Raw genomic sequence first — 17,797 nt, forward strand, 5'->3', positions numbered from 1 at the left:
TAATGCCCGACCTCATATTGCCAGAGTTAGTTTTAACTTTTTCGAAGCGACCATGTGAATCTTTTGCCATGGCCGCCCAGATCCCCCGATCTTTCGCCCACAGAGCATGTTTGAGACATCATGGGTAGTAGTTTTGGAAATTTACCCCAGCCCCCATGGGCTCTGGCGGCTCTAAGACATGAAGTACAGATAGCTTGGGATAGTATTTCTCAAGAAGAAATAGACTTATTCCGTCAATGCCGAGACGTGTTGGGGTGTACAGATAATCGCTGTCTGACAAACACATTACATATTAACAAATTTATTGAAAATAATTGTTAACCCTTCGTTTTTTTCTCTTAATTTCAATAACTTACTTCTTGATTCTTGCTCTTTTTTTGGTAAGGCAAAGATAGTATATATTCGCCTTACCAAAAAAAAATTAATTTAAACAGCTCCTTCTGGGTGGCAGTTTCTTTGTCAGTTAGTATATATTTCACACAGTTGTCTGCCATCTACTGTACAAAATGCTGTTACTTTTTGTCATAGAAGTCTCCTTAGCGTTTTGGCCATAAGTTTTCAATACCCCTTTGGAAAATTTTTGGGGAATTTTACTATTTTCTTTCAGTTTTTCAATGTTCACATTCGAAATTATTCAATTTTTTCATAGAACTGTAGTGCGTCTCATAGAAATTAAATATATAAATACACCATGATAAATTGAATCAAAGTAAATTTTCAAATCTGTGAATGTAGTTATTAACTGGTATGACATGAAAGTTTGTATCCACCATGAGCACTAATAGATCTCTATGCAATTACATCACCTCAATGCCTTTTGGTACATTAATAACTAATAAAACCATTGTTCATCTTGCATTCAAACCAATTCCCTATCTTTTATATCAAATTTTTACCATAAAAGATGGAATCTCTATTTGTCATCAGAAATGGTCCATGAAGCTCGCTGTTAAATCGTTAGGGTACGTTATAACTTTTATGAGCCCCATCCACTTCTGAATGCGAATATTTCCTAATGTGCCTCTAGTACTGGGATAACATAACTCATTTTTGTTCTCACCCACCCTCATAGATCAATGAAACAGCTTCCAGAACTAGCATAACTCCTTCAGAGTAATACGTTCTTGTAGTAATAATACGAACTTCCTTCGCTAAGATACATGACGAGATGGAATAAAGCTCCTTGTTGTTCTTGGGAACTTCCACGGCCGCCTTCTACCTGCTTATAGAAGTTCAAGTTTATTCTAACCCGAATCGAGGATAGAGAAATATATTTGCCCAAGAGTTCGTTTTATAAACAAAGAAAGGGAAACGCCTCTAGTTATTTGCCTAACGAAGTTGACAAATAAGTTCGATTCGTTGACGAGATCGGTGTTTCATTGCACTCTTTAAAGCAGTTTATTATCCTTCATTGGCATTTTCTGATTTAATAAATGCATCAATCTTCGACTAGTAAATGAACAAGCTCGGCTGTTTATTGTAATCTACAGGTTTTTCGGCTTTAGTTTTCGAGCTACTTTTTGATTAAACCAGAATTAATGGATTTAATATGGAAAATGTGATTTACTGCAATGTCAACCTCATTAGTCGTGGATCTGGCAACGTACATAATAATAGCTATTAATATAACTAGAATCTTCTGGGATTAATAATATACGAGGACGTTCCCAGGTGACTTAGCCATAGTTAGAGACACCTGGCAAGGTCCTAGGATTTTAATCGCATATTGTTCGAGTTGTATTCTCAACTTCATCGTACCATCAAGGGTATCGATGGTGAAACAAATCAACAATTCTCAATTATCAGAAAAATATACAACCTGAACGTTGTGGGCAAGTTATTGAATAACATCATGGTAGAGTTTAGTATTCACGTTAATATTCTGAAGGCTGCACATAATATACGTTTAGATTTGCTTCCTGGAAAGTCTAAGGTTTTATACGAAAATAATATTCATTGTTTTGAGATTGGAGAAAACAGAAGCATGCTGCAGAAGTTATTTCTGTAGAGTACTCTGCTAAACTCGCAAAAGAGTACCATCTTTATGGCCAAAATTTTCTTCTTCAAAATTGAAAGAAAGAGTGAATATTAAAAGTTAATCATGTTCATCTAGAATGAAAACATTCGATACAATGCCAAAAAAGTTAAGTCAACCATTTCATTTGTACAGCCACATACGAGGAGTTTATTATATTAATCGTACTAGGCGGAGCTTGCAGAACAAATGAGTTGATCTAAATGTAGAGATTATAGAAAACAAGATAATTATGACCATTCAAGAAGTGAAAACTCATAGCAAAAGATATTCTGCAGTTGTACCTAATAGAGACATCAACCCAGAACATAATCTTATAGAGATTAAACTTTGCATCCTATTACACACAAAAGACTCATCCTTCAGAAAAGGTAGATTCACAGTTTTTTCACTCACTTTCTAAAATACCTGAGAAAATCACTAGATATTTCAATCTCAGAAATCCGAGCTTGTAAGAGAAGATCGTCAGCAACATTTCTTGTTGATCTTTCCATCTGGTCATCTTAGATATTGAAGAACTGGGTGGATGAAAGTCGAATAAAGATGCTAGATGATATTTAGAAGGAAATATGACGAAAAAAATTGCAATTGCACAGAAGATCCATGAGATCCATGAGAAGATAATGAGAAACGTTCCAATGAGGAATTTGCCAAATAATAGTGTGTTGCTAATATCAGTTTCAGTCATCACATAATAAGCATAATCACATGGAGAGCACCAATGGCAGTTTGAAAGTCATGGGTGCTGAATCATCCGAAATCGGTAACAATGAAGTAAAAGAATACCTGACAATGAATGACAAAGAATTGGTAAATTTTGGAAATTGTCAAAAGATTTGAATCCATGTCGAGAATAACTGGCATAATTACTAAGGTAACCATGATGATACGATAAATAATATAATTTATAAAACTTTTATATTCGCAATGATTGAGTTTTGTAAACATCCAAAGGACATGAGTATTTAAGACGATTGCGAAACCGTTTCAAGCTTACAGAGTCTCAATCTCAGCTAAGGAAACAACACCTACTCATCAGATTCCTTGCTAATTAATTGTCAGTTAAACAAAATTAAATTACTCATGTTAAATCCATGAGGCTTACCCTTCAAACCAAAGTTCCGAAGTATACGAGCAGGAAATTTCGGCAAGAAGGAGACAATGGGATCCCTGAACTTAGATAGCTTCTTCGAAACTCACAGCATCGAAACCGTATCTACATTTTGAGTTAGAACAACTACCCCTCATGGGTTTCCTCATGAAGTAACAGCCGATTGAAAAGTCCTCGGTCTACAATAGTAAAACACATTTTTTTTTGGGAAAAATTCGATTTTATTATTCAATATAGTTGCCTTCGAGGGCGATACAGCGATTATAGCTATCTTCCAATTTTTCCATACCATTTTTTCAGTACGATTTGATTTTTATTTCAAAATAAGTCTCAGTTTCGGCTATTACTTCTTCATTGGCGCTAAATTTCTTTTCAATTGGCATTCTTTTGAGGTCTGAGAACAGGAAAAAGTCGCTGGGGGCCAGATCTGGTGAATACGGTGAATGCAATTTTGCCATTGTTTTCATTGATTTATGACTCGGCGCATTGTCTTGATGAAACAGCACCTTTTTTTTCTTCAAATGGGGCCGTTTTTTAACGATTTCATCCTTCAAGCGATCCAATAACGCTATATGTATAATAATCGCTGTTGATGGTCTGGCCCTTTTGGAGGTAATCAATGAATGTTACCTATACCTTGCGCGTCCCAGAATACTGATGGCATAACCTTGCCAGCTGACTGTTGTGTTTTTCCTTGCTTTGGATTCGGCTCATCGTGTGCAGTCCACTCAGCTGACTGTTGATTGGACTCCGGAGTGAAATAATGAAGCCCTGTTTCATCCATAGTCACATATCGACGCAAAAATTCAGGTTGAGTGCACTTAAATAGTTTCAAATACTGCTCAGAATAATTAACACGTTGTTGCTTTTGATCGATTGTGAGCTCGCGCGGCACCCATTTTGCACACAGCTTTTTCATGTACAAATATTCGTGAATGATATGATATACACGTTCAGATGATATCTTCACAGTGTCTGCTATCTCGATTAACCTCACTTGACAGTCATTAAAAATTATTTTGTTTACTTTTTTGATTTTTTATCGGTGACAGACTTTTTTGTGCGTCCACTGCGTTCGCCGTCTTTGGTGCTCATTCATCATGTTCAAACTTAGCATACCAATCAATGATTAATGTTTTTCTTAGTACAGACCTCGAAAACTCTTCATCAAACCAAGATATTGCTTCAACTGTATTTTTCCCTTCAAAAAGCAATACTTCATCAGCACACGAAATTCTTTTTTTTTCCAAATAACAAAAGTAGCTACACTCTCAACGCAATATCTCACAAACTAATGATCGGACTGCTGTCAAATTTTGACTAACTAAAAATCATATTGGTTTAATACTAGCACCGCCATCTATGCAATAGACCGGGGAATTTTCAGTTGGCCTAATAATGTCGCATCGAATAGAAGCATAATAGGAATGTGAGAAACGAGGTTGCAGACGATGAAGAATGTGAATTCTGTGGGGGCAAAAATAAACTCCCAACAAAATAAGATATTTCAACAAAAACGATACGGAAAGAAGACTATGGAAAGAATTGTGAGAGGGGATGTAAAGCTCGACATACTTATCCAGTTCAGGATAGAGAGACACATTAAATAATTTGGTCGTATGCAAAAGAGTGCTTCTTTCCAAATTATATGATAACACTCCACAAATTGGTTCGTAAGCAGACTTTTTCTCAACGAATGTGGGTATTGAAATTCTATTTTGATGGCAAATTCTGCTCCAAAATAGTTCTGAACCTTAAGATATATCTTGATTGTCAGTAGAAAAATCTATTTCTGAACAATTAGTTCATATAAATAGTATACAGGGTGTATATGAATAAATGTGAAGAAATTTAGGAGGCGATGCCTTGTCAAAAAATAGGGTGGGTCTCTCATATAAACTTTTATTTGAGCCTCCCCCTTCTTCTGTTACATCCTCCTGGCGTACTCAATATTTTTTTTCGGGGTATGGTTTTGAAGATTCAACACAAACCTATATTTTTTTTAATGGAACACCATGTATATCATTACTTCGTTGAATTCGTTATTTTTTTCCCTTCAAAATGATGTATAATACGATGTAGGTAGGATGTTCAGAAAAGTTAAAAAAACACTAAAACATCAAATAATGATGATATTTTGTTAATGGACAATGGATTTCCCATATAAAAGAAGAATCAATAATAATAAGAATAATTCATAGCGATGACAGCTAGATCAGATTGGTTTTTTTCCTTCCAATGCCTACTTGATAAAACAATGCTCCCAAATGCATAATAATAATAATAATAATAATAATCTTTATTCATTCCCTTCAGACATATAACAAGTATGTATGGGACAAGTCAAAATACAGTAAACAGAGAAATACATTCTACTAAAATAAAAAATAAAAAAATATTATCTTAGCTATCAGTTTTACAAATTATCATCAATATATTCTTTAATACTATAATAAGCTTTGGTATATAATAGCTTTTTTATGTGCTTTTCAAAGGCAGAATACTCAAGCATTCGAATCTCTATTGGTAGATGATTATAAAGTTTAATCCCCTGATAATATGGGGAACTCTCATATTTAGAAGTTCTATGCCGAGGAATAGAGAGAATACATTGTTTCCTGGTGTTATATTTTGTACCATCAGATAACTTCGTGAAGTTGCTGAAGTTTTCCTTTACATAAAGAAGACATTTATATATGTAGATGCAAGGAACTGTCATAATTTCATAATTCACCCGAAATATCGCTCTGAGTACCCGCTTTTGGGCAATTAAAATTCTGAGTACACTCACCGAATTACCCCACAATAATATGTAGCCATAATAACAACAAGGATGTTTGTATCATCAATGACCTACTACTTTCAAAAATCGAAAGTAATAATCCTCTTATCGAAACAGAAAATTCATGGCCCATTTACAAAAAATCATCATTGTTTGATGTTTTAGTGTTTTTTCAACATTTCTGAACATCCTACCTACATAGTATTATATATCATTTTGAAGGGAAAAAAATAACGAATTCAACGAAGTAATGATATACATGGTGTTCCATTAAAAAGAAATATAGGTTTGTGTTGAATATTCAAAACCATACCCCGAAAAAAAATATTGAGTACGCCACTGGATTCTACGCAGAATTCTGATTCAGACGTAGTTTTTACATCAGCATTATTTCTAATAATTTCGGAGATAAAGGAGGGGTCCGAAAAGTATCAATTTCCAAAATCACTCTGTATCTCTTGAACGGAAACAGTTATGCAAAATCTGATTAGACCAACTTGAGTTTCACGAAAAAGTAGGACAGGAACGTGAAAACCGCAAGGCTCTATCTTAAATAACAAGTGAGAAACCTGGCTGTCTCACCCAAAATGGGATGCACTGTACAAAACCCAACACCAAAATAGAACAACACAACAATACATTACTAATAGTTGCCATAATAAAATATATACTTATATCTATCAATTTTTACAAGCGAATAAACTTCTTATCACCATAAATTTCCATTCAAACATATCTCGGATTGAAGTATTCTTAGAAATCGAAGCCTTCTACATAATTCTAATTGCGCATAGTCCACAAACCTTCAGCTTCCATCATCAATTTAAGCCTTCACCCTCTTCGAAATTAATCTTAAAAACGATACCCGACCGTCAAGACAATTAAGCTCTTACCCGACTTCTGGACTTGTACAGTGTGGAACCAATAAATTAATTATTTTCAGAAAACATTATTCCGTTGTCATCTTGTTGTCAGCATGTTTCTTTTGTGTTTGAAGACACTGAGAAATAGAATTCTGGACCTTTTCAATTCAGCAATAATATTTAATTGAATTGTAAACTTTTCGTTTTCAATTAATGTATCATTTCGAGTAGCCAATTACTTTGGGTAGAGATGTGGAAACTGGAATTTGTGTCTTAGTATTGTTTTGTATTTCCTCAATTTTCTGACCAAAGTACTTCAAATATAATGTTTACTATGTCAGTGAGTGTAAGATTCAAATATCAGGTTGTGTTGAGATTAGTTTTTTGTCCAGGAAGTTATTTTCAACGTCGACAAATGCAAAATCATGACTTTCTCCAGAAGAATTGAAATATATTCCTACGATTATGAATGTAATAATAAATGACTTGAAAGGCATATTGTTCTGAAGAATTTGGGCGCTTTGTTTGATACGGAGCTGTCGTTTATTGAGCACATTTCACAGATAGTTTTGGATGCTGCTACTTTGTTAGTTTTACATTCACTTCATCTTCTTTCACTTTACGGAGCATATGAGAAGAGGGCAGCACTGTACGACGTTCGATTATTATTTGCAAAAAATTCTAGTTTTACCTCTACTGTTATAATTTTTCGTAGTTTCCACAAATATTTCAAAAATATATCAGTGCTTTGTACATTAAACATATCATCATTTATTATGCGAAAAAATTACCAACATTTATTTTCATGAGCGAATTGAAAATATTGTCATTCTACAATGTAGATTATTGTTTGAAGAAATTATGTGAAAACCCCATACAAATCAGTGGTTTTAAAAAGTCACGTGGTAGTATGCCCTCTTACACACCTAGCTTACAGTGTAAATTCAACCAACCAATAAGTAAACGATCAAAATCCATTCCAATCAAAGTATATTTTTCACAATTCGGTCATTGAGATTCCTCGACATAGCCTGCCACCCTCGACGTGTCTGCCATCCCAAGAACATTTATTTATTCAGTCCGTTACCCCCCTAAATCCACCGAGTCCCACATCTATAATGAAAATTGAACGATGAAAATTAGATTTTCTGCTGATTTGCAGTGTGTTGTCGGGGCCGTTCACACGAGTTGAATTCAAATTTCGTCTCCTGCATCGCATGAATATTTCGCTGTTTTACCTCCCTATTGACATCCGAATTAACCGAATTTGGAGGGGGTTAATCGCACCGCACAGAAACCTAGCACATGAAGAGATCGGGGCTTCAATTTCGTTTGTGGATTCAGTTAGGCAACGGAGGATGAATTCAGTTTTTACGTGCGTTTTTAATGTACCCAAGTAGGAAGGTTTTGTGTGAATTAGAGAATTGGAAATTATAAATCCACAAAAAATGGAAAAACACTAGTATCTGTTTCGTCGCTTGTAGGATTACAATCAATTATGGTTCATAATTTTGAATACACACAATGGTATTCAACATGTTACGTTCTGAGGAAATGATTTCTTCGTTTTTATACAGGGTGTCCCGTAAAGACCACGTCAAACCGAGGTAGAATGTAGATCAAAGGATAACCCACCTGCTATGACCAAATTCCCATTATATAAGTCTTACCGTTTTCGAGATATTTTTTTTTTTTGAAAATAATGGATTTTTACCACTTTCAATAGTTTTACCCTTACGATTGGTACAATTTTACATCTTTCTGGTTAATTTTTTCAGTAAAATATTGCTGAAGAATGATTTCAACGTTTACATTAAAAACATCCTCCGAAAATTTCAAAGCGGGGGCTATGAGAAATATTTTTATTGGAAATTTTGGTAGTGGATTATTTTGTTCATGAAGTTCAGCCCATCGTAGTGAAAAAAAATGTACCGAGCTACTGCTACACATTACACCAATAAATTATCTATTTTATAATGATTTCAAAAAGGTATCACACAAGTCATTCGTTATTCAAAGAAAAAAGATATGGCAGTTTTTATCCAAATGGGTACGTTTCTGACAAAATCAAGTTTGTCAATTCTGTTAAGAAATCTTCGATTTTGCATACAATTGTTTACGTGCGAAAATATTACTCGCATAATTATTCACCTCAACGAAATTTAATTTTGCCGGCAAATTTTGGAAAACACCATGCAGATCCAGATTTTTTTAATAAGATCATTTGGAGCGACGAGTCTTCCTGTACCAAGGATGGTTACATGAATCTCCAAAATTTGCATAGCTGGAATATCATAAATCCACACGAGGTGAGAGAAGATAGATCACAATATCGATTCAAGATCAATTTATGGACTGGAATATTTAATGGTGCAATTTTGGGCTCGATCGAACTGCCGCCATCACTGAACGCAAACAATCATTTGGAATTTTTAACCCACCAGCTGCCCACTTTATCGGAAGATGTGCTACTAGAGCTGCGACGTAGTATGTGGTTTCAACATGATGGATGCCCAGCACATTACGGACTCGAAGTTACCGCACATTTGAATAGAACTTATCCCCACCGGTGGATTGGAAGAGAAGGTGAAATTTTGTAGCCTCCTCGTTCACCTGACCTAAATACTATGGACTTTTATTATTGGGGCTGCCTAAAAGACAAAGTATACGCAACACTCATACGTGATGAAGCCGAATTGAGAGGACGCATCCGCAATTCGGCTTCATCACGTATAGGTGTTGCGTACTTTGTCATTTTGGCAGCTCCAATATTAAAAGTCCTGTGTGAGACCTCATTGAAATCACTATAAAATAGACAATTTATTGGTGTAATGTGCAGCAGTAGCTCGGTACATTTTTTTTTCCACTACGATGGGCTAAACCTCAAGAACAAAATAATCCACTACCAAAATTTCCAACAATAGTAATTTACGTAACAAGTCCGGAAAATAGGTTTTTTTTGGACGAATAGACAAAATTCCAGGACGAGCGTAAGCGAGTCCTGGAAGTCTGTGAGTCCAAAAAAACCATTTTCGGGCGTGTTGCGTACAATATTTTTTCGGCAACCATGTAAAATAGCACTATCGCTGCTGCTTTCCATATTTCATTGCGATTGCGATCAAAAAACATGCAAATTTTTGACAACTAATTTCATATGAACTGTCAGCCGTTATCTCGGTTGCTATGGATTCTATGATTCTTTTCCGGCCTAGTCCGGGAAGTACATACTTTCTGGACTAGGCCGGGAAATGCTACTTTCTCAGAGAAAAAGCGTCCGGGAAGTGAGCACTTCCCGGACGGTTGCCGAAAAAATATTTATCATAGCCCTCCTTTAAAATTTTCGGAGGATGTTTTTAATGTTAACGTTTAAAACATTCTTCAGCAATATTTTACTGAAAAAATTAACCAGAAAGATGTAAGATTGTACCAACCATAAGGGCAAAACTATTGAAAGTGGCAAAAATTCATTATTTTCAACAAAAAAAAATATCTCGAAAACGGTAAGACTTTTATAATGGGAATTTTGTCATAGCAGGTGGGTTATCCTTTGATCTACATTCTCCCTCGGTTTGACGTGGTCTTTACGGGACACCCTGTATATCATATATTGTAGAACAAATATCTATTTTCATCATTTTCATCGATGTTGCGAACCGGTCTATTGCTACTCACTCCAATTACAGCACGTTTCCTGTTCTCAACACAGATTTCGATTAGTTTATCATCTTAACAATCTCAAAGTTTTGTTTTTCATGATTCTTCTTTATTATGTATGATAATTATATTACCTCTAATTTTTTAACGTTTCCAGTATATGAAGTAATAACAAATTGGATTGAAAATCAGTTCGTATCTTCAAAATAATTGCTCCGAACGTTTAGGCCGAATATTAAAGAGATGTTATCAGAACCCCTCAAATATATGAAATACTCGACAATAATGACATCGTAATAAATTACAACCCATTTTTCCATACAGTGTGGTTCAACGAAAACTTAACACCTTAATTTTCCGGCTTTAAAATGAGAATGTGGAAAAACTCGTCAATTTCTGTTTCGAGGGGGAATAACTTTTTCGCTCTTCACATCCCCGTAACTGCAACCCCATAACAGATCGCGATATCTCATTTTGAAGATCGTATCGAGTACTATCTTATCCTGAAATTTCGCTTCAAAATTTCTATCGATAACAAAATTCCAGGTAAAATAGTGGAAGAGTACTTGCTGCTAAATTTCTTGTTTGAATTTTTTTTCAAAATTGGTAGTTTCTTCTCATATTTTTCTGAACTACCAGTGGTCCTTCAAAGAAGATCTGGAGGAAAGAAACGGGCACTGTTCCATAAAAATATCATCCTGTAGATTTGCATTCAGAATTAGCACATCACATGAAGAAATCTCAAAATTGGAATATCTATACCAAATTTAAGTTTGAATATCTTGTGAATATGTGATACGAAAAATATATTATAAAAAAAACCAACATTAAAAATCTTCATCTCGAAAACAAAGCGTTCGCGTTCCCACAGTTATAGGACTTTTTTTCTCAAAATTATACGAGTAATCAATCATTTTCGTTTGTATCTCCAATTCAAAAACACCCTGTTTACGAATATATGGCCCATGAATGAACGAATGCTCAAAAGCACTTGAGTCCAAATATGTGCTTTCTTGAATTTTTCATGGGAGGATCTGACTGTGTTTTAATGTATTTGTCCCTTTAAGGTTCTATTTAAAATACTGTTAAGCACACACAGCTATAGTAAAGAAACTGGGGTTTTTATTTGCCAAACAGAAAATATCTAACATTTTAATCAAGAAACCTGGTAAGCTTTTATTTTGACCTCCACTGAATAAGTGCCGGGCATAATCAGTAAAAACAAGTTTTTTTAATCTAAATTCGACTTGTTCCTAAACACAGTCACCTTCGATTCGAGACATGTACTCCAACGCTCCTCAAACTCTTCAATACCTTTTCAGTAGAGAGATTCCTCATTGTTTCTCAAATATCCCAGCCCCCTCCATAATGACTTCTTCATTAGACCAATTTTGCCTGGAGCATTCTATTGAGGTCTGTAAAAGCCAGTAATTATTGGGGTAGAGTTCTGGAGAAGATTCTGTCCAAGCTGTAGAAAACGCATTTCTTACAAGGATGGCAAGAAGCATTGTCTTGATGAAATTAATTTTTTCTTTCATATTTCAGAATGTTTTTTTTTCAGCTTTTAGACTTCATTAATCCAATAACGTTATGTAATATTCACTGTTCATGGTAGAAGAAAAAAGTAGGTAGTAAAGCACTGGCAGTAGCATCTGTGTGCCAACCGCCGTTTATTGTATGACGTGGTAGAATAAGGTTAGGGTTAAATTATATGTTATAAGAGCAACCTTTTCAAATGAATATTTCAATAGTTTTCTATAATTTCAATACTTTTACATGTAGTTGAAATATTCACCTGATAAAGCCAGTATACTGCGATAAGTAAAAAAAAAACAGAACCATTAACATTATTTCCATTCAAATTTATGACTGCTCTACGTCTACGTTCCACTCCGAAACTTCGATATATTTCACAAAACTAAATACGTTATACGGTTCTTAATTGCGACAGAAACAAGCCCGAAATCATAAACAGCAGTTCGCCAAACTTGCTCATTGAAAATTGAATTCCGTCATTTCATTTTGAAATCCCTTGTTTCACACTCAATTTTCAAGCCTTTCACTCCTTCTCGGCAGAGGTCGCGCTCCGCATGTTTTCCCTACATTCATAAATCCCTCGTTTCTGCGGTGCAAGCAACCTTGGGCTCCCTCACCCAAATTCGGGATGGTCTCTGCGAAAGTTGTGTTGATTTCGTAGCGTGAGCAATTATTCATAGGGCTCTGAATTCATGTCGCGATTTCGCTCGTTAATTCAACAAACTCGTGAATTCGCAATTAACAAACCAAAGAAATTCTCTGAAAGTTGGGACAATGGAGTCATTGTGCTGTCGACAAAATAATTTGTTGGAGGGGCTGATAGGGGAGGTTTTAATGAAGTCGAAGAGTTTTTAGTAGTTTGAAGGGGTATCGACAGTGGATAATTTCAAGGAGGATTCTTCCTGGATTCTACGAGTACTCGTTCAAAACATTTTTTCATTGGCTAGCGATGCCGAGGCATTCTGTCAGCAGTTGATCCGAAGTTCGTCATGCTCTTCACAGAATCTGCAGTCATCGTTTTCTGCTAGACTCAATCCTCAATCTTATTAGTTGCTTACTGAGGCGACAATGTCCTGTAAGGAATCCAGTGTATACTAAACCTCCTCACTGGATTCCCCACAGAGAGCATTGTCGCCTTAAAAAACACCTCATGACAATGGGAGACAGAGAAATACTCTGGAATCTTCCTGTTTTGGATCACTCCAAAAACTTTGATTCTGCGAGATCTAAGAAGTACCTGGATCTCAGTAAAAACATGCTACACCTCCTCACTGGATTCCTTACAGAGCATTGTCGCCTTAGGAATGGGTCTAACATAAAATGACGAGTGCAGATTCTGTAGGGAGAAGGGACAAACTCCGGAATACCTGGTGACGGAATTCCTCGCCATCACTAGCCAACGCAGAATCTGCTTTGGACAGGAAACTTGTAGAAATAAAGAAGTAGACTTCTTGAAATCATCACACATACTGGAGTTCATTAGAACTCTGGAACTGAAAGGCGAGCTGTATATCATGGAATGGCGAGAATTACTCTAACGGTGAGCACAATAGTCCATTAGGTCAAAGTGCGAAGGAACTTTCTTCTTCAGGTGCCCTTTTAATCAAATCTTAATCTTGAGGAATCCAGTGAGGAGGTGTAGCATATTCTTGCATTCAGATACTTCTTCGCCTGAAACTATTTCTTGTAGGTACATACCACAGAAAGGTTCTGGACCAAAGGAATTTGTGCTCCTTTTCTGGAAAGTATGTTGGTCTTTTAAGACTTAACAAACCTTGTTATTCATTCCTATAACGAGGAGTTATCTTAGACACTCTAAATCCATCTTAGAATCGATGATATGTGAGCTCAATACTTTGATTGCAGCCTGACTATCAGTAGTTTGGATCGAAGAATAACAATGACCAATAAATGCATATGAACTTCAAAACAATTCATCAGGAACTCAATATCATATCAGTAACGTCTGGTGTCTATGAACTGAAGAATAAAAAAAATCCTGATAAGCTTTCGCATAATCCTACTACGTCAGCAATTCTAATTCCCAAAAGCGTTTGGGACGATCACAAGAGAATGATTTTCAGAAATGAGATGTGTTTCTGGCATTGGCTCGTATTACTTCTTGCAAAATTTCCTGAATTCTCTTCACTTTCATTTGTCCATTATGTACACTTTGCCTTTTCAGGACTTATGATGTTGGAATCGATTGGCTACAAGTATTCTATTCCATAATAGAAAACATTTGAAGATTCAGCATAGACGATTAGATAAGAAGATAGCAATGAAATATTTTGCACGTATCATCACTGAAGCACAATTTCCTTTCTTATATTAAGTTTTTAATATCACTGAGAAATCAGTAAGGTTTTAATTATATTAAGTTTGCTCCTGAAAAATTTAAATTTCAGTTTATTTTTTTATAAGTAAAGGTCAGAAGATATATCAAAGGCGAGTTTCTTAATTCACTTGAATGAATAATGGTTTTGATATTCGAGTAGAATACTCGACTTTATTCGTGAGAATTTATTATTTCTTGTTGTTTTATATCACTTTGGAAATTGAGAGCGTCTTCAATCGTATCTCAATTATTTCAACGATGAATATCATAACTTTAATTGTCATTTTTCGCCTTTTATTTGATAATATTTTTCAATACTAATATTCTGCATTTTCAAATTGAAATATACGAGATAATTTTTTCTTGAAAAATTCTATACAGGGTGATTTATCAACTCGCTGATAAACTTTGCCTTATAAAAGGTCAGGTGATTTCAACAACAAACTGCATGAGAACATATCTCTGATTTCAACTATTTGAGGCAATATGATTTCTCATTAACAAAAAACTATGCTTAGAAACAAGCGTAAATACACTCGGCAGTTCATTTTCAGTAGCAACATATTCTTATGGACGTGCATGCGTTCCCATTGAAATAACCATAAATGAATATGATATCGGCATACTTTTCCTTGATGTAAGAGCACATTTTAAAGTATAACATATGAACTTGGTACCAATTCTTAACTTTCTGCGACAAAAAAGTTATAAGTGTATTCACCCTTGTTTCCTGAATATACTTTTCTGTTAACGATAAATCATATCAATAGATATGAATGAAACTTTTGAAACCATTCAGTTACTTAAATAATCGAAATCGGACATAATATATCCCCATAATGATTTTTTGCTGAAAATACATGACCTTTCATTTGGCAAAGTTTGTTGGTGAGTTAATAAATCATCCATTAGGTATAGTTTTTTTTCTCTATCATAGTATGAGTATCATAAACAGTGCTGTATGAACTCATCACACCATTGTTCTCAGTTATATTTTTCGTTTTGTGGTTGTCTACACTGATTATCAAATTTCAAAACTCAATTGTAAAAATAATTAAATTTGAATGAAGTGAATTGATTGGTACCATTAATCGCAATTTATTTCAAATAATTCTGGTGGTGTTGAATCGATTTCATCATAAATAATTAACGAATTTAATGCGTACCTGATCATACATTATTTCAAAATTCGAAAATTACGAATCAAATTCAAATTCCGTAATCTGTTAATTTTGGTAACAGACACACCAACTGCCAAAATACAATACAAAAAACTCTAGGATGTATAATCTGAATTTTTCATTGAATTCCAACAATATTTCACAAAACTTGAGAAAATATGGTCTAATACTCGTTGCAGAAGGCAATTCCAACACTCATGCGTTAGAAAACTCGCTCCTTCGTCGCTTGTTTTATAATTTTGCATTCGTGTTGGAATAGGAGCCCATTCTGCATCTTGTTTTAGAATATGCTATTTTTCCATCAGAATATAAAACCTCCAACATTTTGAAATTCATCATTGGAATAATTGAGAAACGATTAAAAATCCTTTTGATTTTCCAAGTGATAAAGCAAAAACTATGAATTTCTCTGGGAAAAAAATTAGTGAGTTTATTCTAAACTGTCATACGAAGGTTTCTCCCAAAAATTAAAAGAATCGATCAAGCGATTTTCGCACAGAATCAAAATGAATCTGCACTGAAGAACCTAATGTTAAGGTAGTGGTGAATGCTTGTGGATATCACTAATATAGCGTATGATATTCTTAAAATGTTCCATTTCTAATTTGAATATAACAAAGAAATCGAAATCACTCACCGAAATTTTTCTTCACCAATTATCCCAAAAATCTCATCATAGTTCAAAATCACCACCAAACTAACCAAGTTTACAAACTACCAACATAACATCAAACTACATAATACAAGCACAGTCAATTGACCAACAACATCCATAATAAAAAGTCCCAAAAACCCGAAAGTCACCACGGAACACCGGAAAAACCACGCGCTCAGGAAAATCGACGCGCTCCGGAAAACCCCGCTCGTGGAAACCTTTTCGCAGCATCCGCAAGATGCTGCCTACTGGCGGGACCAAGTGAAAGCCCGGTTGAACACACATGCACCCCCAAAGAAGCGCTTGCGCCCCCATAACGTGGCTCTCTGACCTGTTCAATGTGACATCGCCGTAGCTTCATCTTTATGTACCTTGGCGAACTTTTTTTTTCTCGCTACCGTTTACTTGAATAAATACGGGGGTGCAATCGCCGGAAAATACGGTTACCTGAGGGGCCTATATCAATAGCGCAAGGGTGGGAGAAATCTGAGCGAGTTCCCAATAATAGAAAATATGGAAAAATTTTTCGAATCGGTTCGGTGGCCTTCACGTTTCGATAGATATAGGTGGACCCTTCGATAAATAAGGAAACTGGAAGAAAAATAAATATGAGTGAATTGGATTGGATCTCGGAAAATTATTCTGGGGTTGGAGATAGTTATTGATAGTTTTCGTATGGAAAAAGGAGAATGGAGTCGGTTGTCTCGCATGAAAATAGGAGAATAGATGAAGGAAGATATTGGAAGTCTAGAGATGATTTTATTTTAGTGGAGTTTCAATATATTTATAAGGTTTGAATTCTGTGCTTTTTGAGCGATTGTTCTCCAAAACGATGACTCTATGGTTCATCACAATGTTTATAATTCTTGTATTTATGTAGGTAATGAAATGGCCGACCGAGCTACAAGAGCAGCAGTAACCATGAACTACGTAGACAATTGTTCAGGTGGAGTCAATCAAACTGACCTCAAGATTTATTACAAAGAAGAATTTATGATTGAATGGCAAACCGACTGGGACAAAAGCAATGCCAAGCTAAGGGCTATTAAAAAAACGGTGGAAAAGAGAAGACGAAAACATCTGCTCAGTCGTACGAAAGCTGTTTCTTCGACCAGACTGAGGATAGGACATACAAATCTCACATCACTCTACATGCTGCGAGGACTTCATCATCCTAGATGCCAGGAGTGTAACCAGGTTCCTACTCACAGTTCATCACTTATTGTTAGAATGTGAAAAATACCGAGCTTCACGAAATGAACTGAACATGAGCGACATTATTGAAACTGTTTAAATGGAGAAGCCTGAGCATGAAGAAAAAGTTATTAAATTCTCACAGAGGACACATTTGATGGGAAAAGTATGAGTTTTAATTATCCTAGTCATATTCATGCACCTTCATTCTTATCATATTTTATTCTAGTCATATTTTCTTCTTGTCATATTTTACTCTAGTCATATTTTACTCTAGTCATATTTCACTCTAGTCATATTTTACTCCAGTCATATTTATTATACATTGTTCAGTCTAGTTATCCTATACACTCTTTGTTTTGCATATAGCCTCTGCTACAGGTCCACATATGAAATTCTGACAATGGGAGAAATGATCTCCTCAAGGCTAATGACCATAGCAGTCGAT

At 35.2% G+C, this 17,797-nt stretch overlaps 1 protein-coding gene across 1 annotated transcript in view; it reads right to left on the reverse strand.

The window, feature by feature from the left end:
- The window catches only part of LOC123678405 (putative dipeptidase CPSG_01350), a 341,260-nt gene extending 324,876 nt beyond the window's left edge, over positions 1–16,384 (reverse strand). Inside the window, exon 1 of the mRNA XM_045615417.1 lies at positions 16,138–16,384. The gene's annotated coding sequence lies outside the window, so the exon portion shown is untranslated. The remainder of the gene's footprint in view (positions 1–16,137) is intronic.
- Between the last annotated feature and the right edge of the window lie 1,413 nt (positions 16,385–17,797).

Source organism: Harmonia axyridis, chromosome 4 (assembly GCF_914767665.1).
Source record: "Harmonia axyridis chromosome 4, icHarAxyr1.1, whole genome shotgun sequence".
Taxonomy (NCBI): Eukaryota; Metazoa; Arthropoda; class Insecta; order Coleoptera; family Coccinellidae; genus Harmonia; species Harmonia axyridis.